This window comes from Apium graveolens, chromosome 6 (genome assembly GCF_009905375.1).
Source record: "Apium graveolens cultivar Ventura chromosome 6, ASM990537v1, whole genome shotgun sequence".
Taxonomy (NCBI): Eukaryota; Viridiplantae; Streptophyta; class Magnoliopsida; order Apiales; family Apiaceae; genus Apium; species Apium graveolens.
This window is the reverse complement of record NC_133652.1, coordinates 130,874,689-130,888,177: the sequence shown is the minus strand read 5'-3', so window position 1 is coordinate 130,888,177 and position 13,489 is coordinate 130,874,689.

The following is a 13,489-nucleotide window of genomic DNA, read 5'->3' as shown; positions in this document are numbered from 1 at the left end:
GAGTCTGGATTATACTTCTTAAGCATCGATACGTGAAAAATATTGTGAATGTGCTCCATGTGCGGGGTAACGCCAATTCATAAGCTACTTTGCCAACAATTTTTAAAATCTCAAAAGGTCCGACATATCTAGGACTCAATTTTCCTTTCTTCCCAAATCTTGTCAATCTCTTCCACGGTGACACTTTCAGCAATACTAGATTTCCTTCTTCAAATTCCATATCTTTCCTTGATTGGTCTACATACTTCCTCTGATGGTCTTGTGCTGCTATTAATCTCTTTTGGATAACTTCAACAACTTCCTTTGTCTGTTGCACCAATTCAGGTCCAAGTATCTTGCGTTCTCCTACCTCATCCCAGTATACTGGAGATCGACATTTGCGTCCATATAGAGCTTCATAGGGTGGCATCCCAATGTTGGCATGATAACTGTTATTGTAAGCAAATTCTACCAAGGGTAAATGCTCATCCCAACTTCCTTTGAAATCAATAGCTCAAACACGTAACATGTCTTCGATTGTCTGGATTGTTCTTTCACTCTGGCCGTCCGTCTGTGGATGGTAAGCCGTACTCATATTTAGTTTCATTCCTAAACATTCTTGAAAACTCTTCCAAAATCTTGAATTAAATCTCGGATCTCGATCCGATACGATAGACATAGGAACATCATGACGAACTACGATCTCCTTCAGGTACATATGGACTAACTTGTATAGTGAAAATCTTTCATTTATAGGCTGTAAATGAGCTGACTTGGTAAGTCTGTCCACTATAAACCAAATGGAATCGTGATTGGCTTTTGTCCTTGGTAATCCGACTATGAAATCCATGGCAATGTGCTCCCACTTCCATTCTGGAATCTCTAATGGCTGCACCAATCCACTTGGTCTCTGATGCTCTCCTTTAACTCAATCTCCCCTTTCATATCTGGCCACCATTAATTTTCCTTTAAATCACTGTACATCTTGTACTCCCGGGATGGATTGAATACCTTGAATTATGAGCTTCCTGTAAAATTCCATTCTTCAACTCCATTACTGGGGGAATCCAAATTCTAGAAGAAAACCTAAGAATACCTTGATCATCCTTTTGCGTGCATAATTCTTCACCTACCAAACGATCAATGTCCTGATCCATTATCTCCTCTGGACACTTCCTTATCCTCTCTAACCACTCTGGCTGGAAATTCATACTATACATTTTTGCTTCATCAGGCTTGCAAACTCTGATTTCCAATTCCAGTTTCTGAAATTCCTTGTATATCTCCTCGGGTACTGATAACACATTCAACTTTTCTCTTCGACTTAATGCGCCGGCCACAACATTTACTTTGTCGGGATGATATTTAATTGTACAATCGTAATCTTTAATCAACTCTAACCATCTTTTTTGTCTCATATTAAGCTCCTTTTGTGTGAATACGTACTTCAAGCTTTTGTGATCCATATAAATCTCGCATTTTTCTCCATATAGATAATGTCTCCAAATCTTCAAAGCGAATACTATGGCTGCTAGCTCCAAATCATGAGTAGGATACTTTTGTTCGTGTGGTTTTAGTTGCCTTGACGCATACGTAATAACCTTATCTTGCTGTATCAGAACATATTCTAATCCTTTATGAGAAGCATCGCTATAGATTAGGAAATTCCCTTGGTCATCTGGAAGTGACAAAACAGGTGTTGTAATTGATCTTTGCTTCAATTCCTGAAAACTTTCTTCACATATTTCGTTCCATATAAACTTTTCATTCTTCCGTGTAAGCTTCGTCAACGGTGTTACAATCCTTGAGAAGTTTTGAACAAATCACCGATAATATCCCGCTAATCCAAAGAAACTTCTTACCTCTGTCGGTGTTTTCAGTCTTTCCCAATTTGTAATTGCTTCAATCTTTGCTGGGTCCACTTTGATCCCTTCATTGCTCACTATGTGTCCTAAGAACTGAACTTTCTATAGCCAAAACTCACACTTCGAGAATTTAGCATATAACTTTTTCTTCCTTAAAATCTCCAAAGCTGTCCTCAAATGTTCTGCATGATCCTCTTCTTTCTTTGAATAAATTAAAATATCATCTATAAATACAATAACAAACTTGTCCAAGTATTCCTTGAAAATTTTGTTCATCAGGTTCATGAACGTTGCCGGGGCATTGGTTAATCCAAAAGACATCACTAAAAATTCATAATGTCTGTACCTTGTTCTGAAAGCTGTCTTTGGTATATCCTCTGGCCTAATCTTTAGGTGGTGGTATCCTGATCTCAGATCAATCTTGGAAAAGTACTTGGCTCCTTTCAACTGGTCAAACAAATCATCAATTCGAGGTAACGGATACTTGTTCTTGATTTTAAGCTTGTTGAGCTCCCGATAATTGATGCACAGTCTCATGCTCCCATCCTTCTTCTTGAAAAATAGCACCGGTGCACCCCACGGGGATACACTGGGTCTGATTACTCCTCTCTCTAACATCTCTTGCAATTTCTTTGCTAGTTCCTTTATCTCAACGGGCGCCATTCTATACGAGGCCTTGGATACTAGTTTCGTTCCAGGTGCTAATGATAAGTGGCATTTTATACCACTGAGAAAGTCTTATAATGGCGTGAATTGATGTCTTGAAATCAAGTATTTTGTGTATTTGATGCGTTTTTCTAGTGTTTGTGCATTTCAGGGTATTACTTGCATTTGTGGGGAGATTTCATCAAGAATAAGCCTTAGTATGTGTTTGGCATTGCAAGTGGGAAGATAGGAGCAGAATGCAGCAAAGAACGGGAGCAGAATAGCAATTTTTCCAGAAAGGTGCTGGGCGCCCGCTCAGCCTGACTGGGCGGCCGCTCAGGAAGCTGGGCGCCCGCTCAGGATTGCTGGGCGGTCGCTCAGGGACGTAATTTTCAAATCTGATTTTTAGAGTTCTTGTTCTGCTGGACTTCTGACTTCTTAGATGGTTGGATTTTATGGGGCTTTTATATAAGTAGTTTTTAGAGACATTTCACGTGTGTTGAATCGTGGTATTAATCGTGGAGCAAGGAGATAAGGAAGAAGACCATTTTAGCACATCGCAATGAAGAGGAAGCATAGTTTCTTGTGATTCTTTTATTCGTTGTAACAGTGGATGCTAGTTTTCTTAGCTTTGAACCTATTTACTCTTGTGACGTACTCTGGTTTAATATAAGTAGTTTTATTAATTATTCTCGTGTGTTATTATCATGTTTTCATGTGAACCCATGGTGACGATGAGTTCAATCATGGGCTAATCGTGATCATGGGGTCGTAACGGATTTGCTATGGAATTTTTTAGTTTGTTGTTTAATACCTTAGTGTGTGATGATTGTATGATATCTAGTATTGGTTGTGCTTATTCGTCTTATGTGCGTCGTGAACATATAAGATAGGGTGTTAATCTCTTGTGAAGCGACGGTGGATCTTGAGATTTAGAACTTGCCATGCTAGCATAGGTTCACGTATGTGTATGCATGATTAGTGGGTAACTTTAACCGTTTTACTTGCCCTGTGTAATCATAAGGAATAACTTGTGCTTAAATCGTTATGTTGTCAAATTCTGTAGACATATAGGGTCTCAACATAATTGATGACTATTCACCTTCTATCTTAATTGTGGATGCTTGGTAGAATGGTATTGGTACAACGAAAGTTGGCTTTTATCAGTTTAGTGATGTTCGATTAATATCATCACGGTTACAAGCTAAGGGTAATAACAATAACTATTGAAGGAAGTAGTAATGAAGTTATGATCTCATGTGTGTTTAATATTGTTAATTCAAGTGTCTGTTAAGTGTTTAATTCTTGTAGTTAATTCTAGTTAATAATTAGTTAATCAATTCTTTGTGTTATTGTCTTAACATTGAGAAGTAATCATACATTGGTGACTGAGTGTTAATTGAGCATAATTAATCTGAGTCTCTGTGGGAACGAACTAGAAAGTATTTTATATTACTTGCAAACGCGTATACTTGCGTGTATTATAAGTGCGTGCTTTCCGCCCTAACAAGTTTTTGGCGCCGCTGCCGGGGACTCGGCGTATTTGTTTAGTTAATGCATTTACCATTAGTGGTCAATAGGACTCATTAATTAAGACGTGTTACTTATCGTTTCCGGTTGTGTTTCAGGTACTTTAGCGAGCGTTTATGTAAACACGTTCTCGTACAAGTAAGAGGACTTTAGATACGGCTGAGGAGACAGACTCAGTTCTTGATATTCCGGAGAAGATAGATTTTGAAGATTCGGATAAAGAGAGTGAGCAAAAAGAACCAGTAATCATGGGTGATCGTATAGTTCCAGTAGATCCAGCTCTTATGGACTTTTCTCGGCCTAAAATTGATGATATTCAGTCAAGCATTCTTCATTCGGCTATTCAGGCTAACACTTTTGAAATCAAGCCGGGCACTATTCAGATGGTGCATAATTCTGTTTCTTTCGGAGGTGCTGCAACTGAAGACCCCAATATGCACATGAGGAATTTTGTCGAGATCTGTAGTAATTTTAAATATAATGGTGTGACTGATGAGGCTATCAAGCTGAGGCTTTTCCCATTCTCTCTGAGGGATAAAGTTAAGGACTGGTTATATTCTGAACCAGCTGGGTCCATCACTACTTGGCAAGATCTTGCACAAAAGTTTATGGTAAATTTCTATCCAATGGCAAAGACTACAGCTATGAGGAGTGTTCTTACTCAGTTTGCGCAGCAGCCTACAGAATCTATGTGCGAAGCTTTAGAGCGCTACAAAGAGATGTTGAGAAAGTGTCCACACCATGGTATGCCTGACTGGATGGTGATCACTGGTTTCTATAATGGTTTGGGGGCCCAATCTCGGCCCATGCTCGATGCAGCAGCTGGAGGCACTTTATGGGCCAAAAGCTATACTGAGGCTTATAATCTAATTGAAACTATGGCTGCAAATGAGCATCAAAACCCAACTCAAAGGATGATGCCTGGGAAGGTAGCAGGTATTCCGGAAGTTGATGCAGCTACAGCTATTGCAGCGCAGCTCCAAGCGCTGTCTATGAAGGTCGATTCTTTAGCCACCTATGGAGTCAATCAAATAGCTATGGTCTGTGAGCTTTGTGCAGGTTCTCATGCTACGGATCAGTGTTCTCTTGTTAATGAATCTGTTCAGTATGTGAACAATTATCAGCGACTGCAGCAGCCTGTGCCAACTACTTATCATCCTAACAATAGAAATCATCCCAATTTCAGCTGGAGTAATACTCAGATTGCTATTCGGTAACCATATCAGCAAGGTGTAAGTAAACAGTTTAATCCACCTGGATTCCAGCAACCACAACAGTATGCTCAAAGGCAATCATATCCTCAATAAGGAGGTGCTGCTCCACCTTTTAGTGCTGATTTCGAGGAACTCAAGCTGTTGTGCAAAAGTCAGACTGTTTCTATCAAGACCTTGGAAAATCAAATCGGTCAAATAGCTAATGCAGTGCTAAATCATCAACCTGGCACACTTCCCAGTGATAATGAAGTGCCAGGCAGGAAGGAAGCTAAAGAGCAAGTCAAGGTTATTACCTTAAGGTCTGGAAAAGTTGCTGATACTGAAAAAGCAAAAGACGGAGAAGCTGAAGTTGTTGATGAAGAAGAGAAACAAAAGGAGAAAGCGGCGGAACCAAGGAAGACTATTATTGAACACACTCTGCCTGAGGGTAATACAGGGGAGAAATAGCTCTATCCTCCACCACCTTTCCCTAAGAGATTCCAACAACAAAAACTGGATAAGCAATTCGGTAAGTTTCTGGAGGTGTTTAAGAAACTTCACATCAATAAACCTTTCGCTGAGGCTCTGGAGTAAATGCCTAGTTATGCGAAATTCATGAAGAGTATTCTTTCAAGGAAGGTGAAACTGGATGACCTTGAGACCGTTGCTCTAACGGAAGAGTGCAGTGCTGTGCTGCAACATAAATTACCTCCAAAGATTAAAGATCCAGGTAGCTTCACGATTGGCAAGTTGTCTTTTGATAAATGCCTGTGCAATTTGGGAGTAAGCATCAATCTGATGCCGCTGTCTATCTTCAAAAAGTTGAATTTTCCTGATCCAAAGCCCACCTACATGTCTCTATAATTGGCTGACCGTTCTATTACATATCCACGAAGTATAGTGGAGGACGTGTTGGTAAAGGTGGATAAGCTCTTCTTCCCTACAGACTTTGTCATTTTCGATTTCGAGGAAGATAAGAAGATCCCCATAATCTTGGGAAGACCTTTGTTGGCTACAGGCCGTACCTTGATAGATGTGCAGAAAGGTGAACTTACTATGAGGGTGCAGGATCAGGATGTGACATTCAATGTATTTAAAGTGATGAAATTCCCTATTGAAGATGAGGAGTGCTTAAAGGTGGATTTGATTGATTCTGCGGTAACTTTAGAACTTGATCATATGCTAATATCTGACGTATTAGAGAAAGCCTTAGTGGGGGAGTTTGACAGTGATGAAGAGGATGGCAATGAGCAACTACAATATCTAAATGCTTCTCCTTGGAGGCGAAAGCTAGACATGCCATTTGAATCTCTTGGTACTTCTGATCTCAAAAATGTTGAAGGAAAGCTCAAACCATCTATTGAGGAAGCACCTACTTTGGAGCTTAAACCATTGCTTGAACACTTGAGATATGCCTTTTTAGGTGATGCATCTACTTTACCTGTTATTATTGCATCTGACCTCTCAGGTAGTGAGGAGGACAAGCTCTTGAGGATTTTGAGAGAATTCAAATCGGCTATTGGATGGACTATAGCAGATATCAAAGGGATCAGCCCTTCGTACTGCATGCATAAAATTCTGCTAGAAGAAGGTAGTAAGCCAACTATTAAGCAACAGCGACGACTTAATCCTATCATGAAAGAAGTGGTGAAGAAAGAAATTCTGAAGTGGCTGGACGGAAGAATCATATATCCTATTTCTGACAGTTCTTGGGTGAGCCCCGTGCAATGTGTACCTAAGAAAGGAGGTATTACTATGGTAGCAAATGAGAAGAACGAGCTCATCCCCACTCGAACAGTCACAGGATGGAGGGTATGCATGAATTACAGAAAGTTGAACAAGGCCACAAGAAAGGATCACTTCCCTCTTCCATTTATTGATCAGATGCTTGACAAGTTGGCCGGTCACGAGTATTATTGTCTTATGGATGGCTATTCGGGGTATAATCCGATTTACATTGCACTAGAGGATCAAGAAAAGACTACCTTCACTTGTCCATTTGGCACATTCGTTTTCGCAGAGTTTCAGTTGGCTTATGTGGCGCACCTGCCACTTTTCAGAGATGTATGATGGCTATATTCTTTGATATGATTGGAAATAATGTCGAAGTGTTCATGGAAGACTTCTCCGTCTTTGGACATTCATATGATGAATGTTTGAATAATCTTCGTGCGGTGCTCAAAAGGTGTGTGGAAACTAATTTGGTGCTCAATTGGGAAAAATGTCACTTTATGGTGCGTGAAGGCATTATTCTTAGGCATAAGGTCTCTAGCAAGGGTCTTGAGGTGGACAAAGCCAAGGTAGGAGTCATTGAAAATATTCCACCACCTATTTCTGTGAAAGGAATCCGTAGTTTTCTTGGTCATGCGGGTTTTTATCGGCGTTTCATTAAGGACTTCTCGAAGATATCTAAGCTGTTGTGCAATTTGCTCGAGAAGGATGTGCCTTTCAAATTTGATGATGAATGCTTGGTGGCATTTGAGACTCTCAAGAAGAGTTTGATAACTGCACCAGTTATTAGGGCACCTGATTGGACAGAGCCTTTTGAGATGATGTGTGATGCGAGTGATTATGCGGTGGGAGCAGTTCTTGGGCAGCGCAAGAATAATCTTTTTCATGTGGTCTACTATGCTAGCAAGACTCTAAATGGAGCTAAAATGAACTACACCACTATTGAGAAGGAGCTCTTGGCTATAGTCTTTGCTTTAGAAAAATTTCGATCTTATCTGCTTGGGACAAAGGTGACAGTATTCACTGATCATGCGGCCATTCGATATTTGGTTTCCAAGAAGGATTCGAAGCCTAGACTTATTCGTTGGGTGCTCTTGCTACAGGAATTTGAGTTAGAGATCAAGGATCGAAAAGGTACTGAGAATCAAGTAGCTGACCATCTCTCTAGATTGGAGAATCCCGATTCTACTTCACATGATAAGACATTGATCAACGAATCTTTTCCGGATGAGCAGTTGTTCGTAGTTCAGGAGGAAGAGCCATGGTTCACAGATATTGTTAACTATCTAATCAGCAATATAATGCCTCCTAATATGAATACAGCTCAAAAGAAGAAGTTTCTACATGAGGTGAAGTGGTACATGTGGAATGAACCGTATTTGTTTGGACAAGGAGCTGACCAGATCATCAGGAGATGTAACCCATTCCGTGAGACAGAGGGGATATTACGAGACTGCCACTCCACAGTTTATGGTGGACATTATGGTGGTGAAAAGTTAGCAGCTCGTATTCTGCAAGCAGGTTTTTTCTGGCCTACTTTATTTAAGAATGCATATCAGTTCGTTTTAAGGTGTGATCTTTGCCAAAGAGTGGGGAATCTTACGAGGAAGGATGAGATGCCGTTAAATGTGATGCTTGAAGTCGAGGTCTTTGATGTTTGGGGAATCGATTTCATGGGACCATTTGTCTCATCCGGTAATAATCAGTACATCTTGCTGGCAGTCGATTATGTCTCAAAATGGGTAGAAGTCAAGGCTCTACCGACGAATGATGCAAAGGTAGTGTTGAATTTTCTTCATAAGTAGATTTTCACAAGGTTTGGAATGCCACGAGTAATCATAAGTTATGAGGGATCGCATTTCTGCAACCGTAAGTTCACTTCTACGATGCAGCGCTACAATACGAATCATCGTGTTACTACTGCCTATCATCCGCAAATGAATGGTCAAGCGAAAGTGTCTAATAGAGAGATCAAGCACATTCTAGAGAAAGTTGTTTGTCCGTCAAGGAAGGATTGGTCTTTAAAGCTCAATGAAGCTGTTTGGGCTTATAGAACAGCATACAAGACTCCACTTGGGATGTCCCTGTTTCAACTTGTGTATGGTAAGGGATGTCATTTACCTGCGGAGCTTGAGCATAAGGCCTATTGGGCGTTGAAGAAGTTGAACCTTGATCTAGATGCAGCTGGTAAGAAGCGAATGCTTCAGTTAAATGAACTTGATGAATTTCGACTCCAAGCGTACGAGAACAACAAAATGTACAAGGAAAAAGTGAAAAGTTAGCACGACAGGAAGCTATATCCTAAGTCATTTGTGCCGGGGCAGCAAGTTCTTTTATTCAACTCTCGTCTCCGACTTTTTCCTGGAAAGTTGAAATCAAGGTGGTCTGGACCTTTAATTGTCAAAACTGTGTTTCCACATGGAGCGGTGGAGATTTTTTAGAATGATCCGGGCCAAGCATTCAAGGTTAATGGTCAGCGTTTGAAGCATTACTATGGGGACACGGAAAACCGGGAAGTGGTTAGTGCCGTTTTATTGTCAACTTGAGCAAGGTATGCTACGTCAAGCTAATGACGTAAAAGAAGCGCTTTTTGGGAGGCAACCCAAGATTTGTTGTTATAAGAACCCTTAGAAATCAGTAACCTATCAAAAACACAAAAAAAATCAGAAAAAAGGGCAAGAAATTTTTTTTTCCAGTCACCATCTGGGCGCCTGCTCAGCTTTGCTGAGCGGCCGCTCAGGATACTGGGCGCCCCCTCAGCTCAGCTGGGCGGCCGCTCAGCTCCCAAATTCCTGAAATTTTTTTTAGCCTTATAAAAAATCAGAAAACAACAAAATAAAAACACAACCCACTTCCCACGAATCCTTTTCCCATAAACCCACGTTTTTAACCCTCAACCCCACTCCTAATCAATTTTTAACCCTAATTTTTACCATATATATACACACAACTATTCCATATACTCCCCCGTACACTTTCAACTTTAAAACTCTCTCCCATATTACAAAACACAAATCTTAAACACTTTTTCTCAGTTTCAATGGCACCCAAGAGATCCAGGACTATTGATAGCAGCAGCACTGTTCCTACTGCTGATTCTTCGAGGGGTACTGCTGCGAGACCTCGTTTGTTTGATAGAGCTGCTGAGGAGGAGTATACTAGGCTTCTGGGTAAGCCGATTTTGAAGGAGAGGGGATTCTTATCATCGGGGAGGGATGGTGAGTTGTTGCCGATGATTGCTGAAAAGGGTTGGATTTCTTTTTGTGAGTCGCCGGAGGTGGTTCCGATGAGTGTGGTTCGCGAGTTCTATGCGAACACAAAGGCTGAAAAGAATGGGTTTACTGTTGTTTGTGGGTTAACGGTAGATTATCATCCTGAGGCGATTCGCTGTGTGATTGGGCAGCGAAAAAGGAAGCCCAGGAAGGAGAATTGGAATGAGAAGCCCTCCGAGGAGTTTGATTTGGATTTGATTTGTGCTACTCTCTGTCAACCGGACACGGTTTGGAAGTTTAAGACTGGGACTAATGAGTATCATTCTTTTCCGGCAATTGCGATGAACAGGTATGTCCATGCATGGAATGCCTTTATTTGTTCTAATATTCTGCCTACTTCACATGCATATGAGGTTACAGTTGAGAGAGCAAGGTTGTTATGGGTTATTTTGAATGAGGAGTATTATGTGGACCTTGGTGAGTTCATCTACCAAGGAATTCTGAAGTTTTTTAGGGGAGCGAAGCACATGAACATCCCTTATGCATCTAATGTCACGAAGCTATGCCGAGCAGTGGGAGTTCATTGGCCTTCTCACGAGCAGTTGCAGATGCCGGCCGCTCCAATTGATTCAGGGACTCTGAATGCGATGCAGGAGTGGACGAGTGGAGAGCCTGAGGAGCATGGGTTGGGTTATCGTCTTCCAGGAGGACATCCAGCAGCTGGTGCTACCATGGCTAGGCCAGGTCGTGATGAGGCAGGCTCTTCTAGAGCTCAGGAGGGTGTTGGGATGACTGATGCCCAGTATAGGAGGTTGTTGAGAAGGATGGACGCTATGTACGAGACGCAGAGTAGGTTTGCTCAGGAGCTCACCCTTGCACTTGGGACTGCTTTTAGAGGCCTTGGAGCTGACATCCAGTGGCCCATTTTTGGTGAAGACTCTGCTTATCTGCCTCCTGATACTTCACCCTCTGAGGGTGATGATGATGATTTCTCCGAGTAGGTATACCCTGTGTTCCTTTCTACTACCTTCACTGGGGACAGTGAAGATTTTAAGTTTGGGGGTGGTAGTTAAGGAATATTTTTGTGTGTGTGTTGTTAGTCCCATAACAATATAGCAAGAATTACAGAAGGGGGGTTGAATGGAATTCTTGAACCTTTTTCTTGAAATAAAAATGTTCAACTCGATTATGGATATATTTGTTTTGATTAGCACAATGCGGAATGTAAACTTGAATGAATCAAAACATAAGTAATTAAAAACAAGAGTCTTTATAAACTTTCTGGTGGATTTAAACAATTCCACCAGAGATATATATAATATATCGAGAGGACTCTGTGTGCAAAAATGCTCACAGCTGCTTACAAAATAGAACTGCTGAGAATACAGGAAATGCTAAAGATTGTGCTTATAAAGATTTCTCTATTTTTATGTTTCTCAGCTATCTCAGTTATTTTTCTATTTTCTACTCTCTTGGTTTATATATTACCAAGACTACAAAGTTAAAAGAACTGAACAAATATAAAATCTAACAGTCTTGATCTTTGCTGCTTTTCGTCCTCTATTACCCAGTTAATGGGCTTCCACGGTGTGTTTGTATCCAACTCGACGGCTGTGTGTCAGCTTTCACTGTTCAACTGATGTTTGAATCTTGATATGATCATCCGTCGACTTTCAGATCATCTGTCGATGACTTAATTGATCATCCGTCGACTACTATGTTAAACATCCATTGATAGTCATTTGATCATCCGTCGAAGCTTTGTTAATCATCCGTCAGTAGCTATTTTGGCACTTGACTTCATTTCACTTATACAGAATTACAAGACATTGCTTATGTACAGTTAATCAACCTATTCTGCATATCTAGTTAAAGTCAACATGACTTATATGCCACTACAGGTTCTATACAAAGGTGCATACATCACTGTGCTACAAACTTATTATTACATAAGCTACTCACTCGATGGATAATAAGTTAATCATCCGTCGGTACTATAATGAGTTATCCGTCGGGACTAAAACTCTTATCCGTCGAGTGCTACATAATTTCACTAAGTAAAATCTACTTAGACATTTTGTTTAAGTGATCATCAAGTACACAACATATTCACAACAATCTCCCCCAATTTATGTCTACTGGAATTGTAGCCATAAATTAAGAGACACTTGATGATTACAAAACATCCTTAACATATATCTTTAAAGATAAGTAGATAAAACTGAAAGTGCTTCAATTTAAACAAAATGTACAAGGTTTGGCTCACAGTCAGTTCAAGATGCTCCTCTAGCCTGAGCAGATTTTTCTAGTTTCTTGAAGGTCTGGATCTTCTTCCAAGCTTTCTGTTGTTTTCTTCAATTTGATTCTGGAGCTGCCTGTGGAATTCTAATTCATTATATTCTGAGAGATCTAACATTTCTTGCATCTCCAAGAGAGTCTCATTGCTAGAGATACTCAATTGGTCTTCTGATATGAAGAATCTTCTCACACCCTTGTCATCCATGAATTCCATCAGCCAGTAGGGCCTTAGATGCACTCTTCTCCCTGTGTATGGGATGATAAGAGTCTTGGGAAGTGCATCTTTAGCTCTAACACTCCTTAGCTCTTCAATCTTCTTCAATACTAATCTTCTTGCAGTTACATTGAACCCAAAGTTTTTCTTGAAGCATGAATAGACTTTGATCAACACAGTTTGGCTTTCTTGAAGTATCATGTGAAGAGGCCACTGAATCTCCCTTCCTCCTTTGTACTTGAACACCAACTTTCAGGTAGGTTTCTGTATGCATCAATTGCCCTTACCTCATCCAGCTCCTCCAGATAAAGGTTTAGATCTGAGAATTCTTTGATGTCACATAAGTACAAGTAGTCTCCCCTGTTGACCTTGGGTTGAGCTTTGACTACTGACTTGGATTTGAGAGGTGACAACTTCACTTTCTTGACTGCCCTTGACTTTGTCCTTCTTGGCTTAGTAAGAATTGGCAAGTTGAAGTCAGGAATTGGTAATTTATCCCACTCTATTGGCTCATCCTTTGGCACAATAGGCTCTCCATGTATGTTCCTGTTGGGGTCCACCACCCTTATATTTTCAAATACCACAGAGGGCTTTGATGATTGAGTTTTAGCTTGAGTGGATTCCTTAGGAAATTGATCTTCCAATTCCTTGTCAACAACATCCAATTTCCTTTTTGTTCTTTTAGCCAGTTCTTTCTTTCTTGGGGATTTCTTCTGTTCTTCAATCTTCTTCTTTGATTCAGTAGCTTGAGATGGTTGAGAAGGAATTTGTTGAGAAGAATTCACAGCTTGTAGCTTGGCCAAGATAACAAACTGTTCTTTC